This window comes from Lipotes vexillifer, unplaced genomic scaffold (assembly GCF_000442215.2).
Source record: "Lipotes vexillifer unplaced genomic scaffold, Lipotes_vexillifer_v1.1 scaffold560, whole genome shotgun sequence".
Lineage (NCBI taxonomy): Eukaryota > Metazoa > Chordata > Mammalia > Artiodactyla > Lipotidae > Lipotes > Lipotes vexillifer.
The window spans coordinates 2102809-2105046 of record NW_006792210.1 but is presented as its reverse complement, the minus strand read 5'-3'; positions in this window follow the sequence as shown (position 1 = coordinate 2105046).

Below are 2238 nucleotides of genomic sequence, written 5' to 3'. Positions count from 1 at the left end.
TTTTGCGGTACGCGGGCCTCTCACTGTTGTGGCCTCTCCCGTTGCGGAGCAATAGGCTCCGGACGCGCAGGCCCAGCGGCCATGGCCCACAGGCCCAGCCGCTCCACGGCACGCGGGATCCTCCTGGACCGGGGCACGAACCCGCGTCCCCTGCATCGGCAGGCGGACTCTCAACCACTGCACCACCAGGGAAGCCCCAGCTGTGTGGTTTTTTAAATGCCCTTTATCAGGTTGAGGAAGTTCCACTCCATTTCTCAGTTTGTTTTTATCATGTAATGGTGTTGTATTTTGTCAAATGCTTTTTCTGCATCTATTAAGATGATCGTGTGACTTTCATTTTAATTCTGTTGATATATTAATTGATTTTCAGTTGTTGAACCAGTTTAGCATGTTTGGGATACATCCCACTTAGTCATGGTATAAAATTCTTTCTATATGTTTCTGGATTTGGTTTCCTAGTATTTTGTTGAGGACTTTTACATCCACATACATAAAAAATATTGGTTTGTAGCTTTTCTTTTTTTCTTGTGATGAGTTGAGAAATCTTCCCTCCTCTTCTGTTATTTAGAAGAGTTTGTGAAGAATTGGTATTCTTTAAATGTTTGGTAGAAGTCAGTGATGAAGCTGTCTGGGTCTGGGTTTTTCTTTGTAAGTTGCGTTTTTATTACTAATTCAATCTCTTCATGTGTTTTAGCTGTATTCAGATTTCCTATTTCTTCTTGAATCAGTTTTAGCAGTTTGTATCTTTCTAGGAATTTGTCCATTTCAGGTGAATTATGTAATTTGTTGGCATACAGTTATTCATTGTATTTATTTATAAGCCTTTCTATTTAGTTGGGTCTGTAGTAATACCCCCTCTTTCATTTTTGATTCTATTAATTTGAATTTTATCTTTTTTTTTCTTGGTCAGTCTAGCTAAAGATGTGTCAATTTTGTTGATCTTTGCAGAGAACTAGCTTTTGGTTTTATTTGTTTTCTCTACTTTCCATTCTGTATTTCATTAGTTTCTGCTCAGTCTTTATTATTTCATTCCTTCAGCTTGCTTTACGTTTAGTCTGCTCTTCTTTTCCCACTGTCTTTACGTGAAGTGTTAGGTATTGATTTCTTTCTTCTTACAGGCATTTACAAATATAAATTTTCTTTTCAGCACTGCATTAGCTGCCTTCATATTTTAAAGATAGCTTTTCTGGATACAGGATTCTTGGTTGACAGTGTTTTTCCTTTGAGCACTTTGACTATATTATTGCACTCCCTCCTAAACTCAATTGTTTCTGCTGAGAATTCAACTTTTAATCTTATTGGGACTCCCTTGTAAGTAATGATTCATTTTTCTCTTGCTGCTTTGAAGACTTTCTCCTTGTCTTTGACTTTCAGCATTTTTACTGTTTCTGAATCTCTTTGTGTTTATCATCCTTGGAGGGTTTTTTTTGTTTGTGTTTTTTTGTGTGTGTGCTACCTCAGTGTGTAGGTTAATGTTTTTCAATAAATTTGGGAAGTTTTCAGCCATACTTCCTTGAATATTTTTTTCTGCTACTTTATCTCTCTCCTTTCTTTCTGGTGCTCCCTTTATGTGTATGTTGGTGCATTATATGGTGTCTCACATTTCTCTGAGACTATTTTTCTTCATTCTTTTTTCTCTGTTCTTTGGCTTCCATAATTTTTGTCCTCAAGATCATTTGTTCGTTTTGTGTGTGCCAGTTCTAATCTACTGCTGAACTCATCTAGTGAATTTTTTAAATTTTGGAACTATATTTTTCAACCCTATAATTTCCATCTGATTCTTTTTATAATTAATTTCTTTCTCTTTGTTGGCATTCTGGATTTGATACAACATTGTAATCATACCTTCCTTTTCTTGCTTAATCATGGTTTCCTTTAGTTCTGTGAACTAAATGGTTACTTCAATGACTTTTTCTGATAATTTTTGTATCTGGTCTCTCACAGGCAATTTGTGCTGCCTATTTTTATTTTGGTGTATGGATTATACTTTCCTATTTCATGCATACCTTGTAATTTTTTGTTGGAAACTGGACATTTTATACTGTAGCAACTGTGGGTACTGCCCCCACCCTGGGGCTTGTTATTTTTACTATTTCTTTATTTAGTGACTAACTGGGTTATTTTAGTGAAGGCCGTTCTCCCTTACCCCACAGTATTCAACTTCTGATGTTGCTGAGGGAGGCATAGTTTTGGGTATGCCCACAATCACTCTGCAATGTCAGTAGATTTCTCTTACTC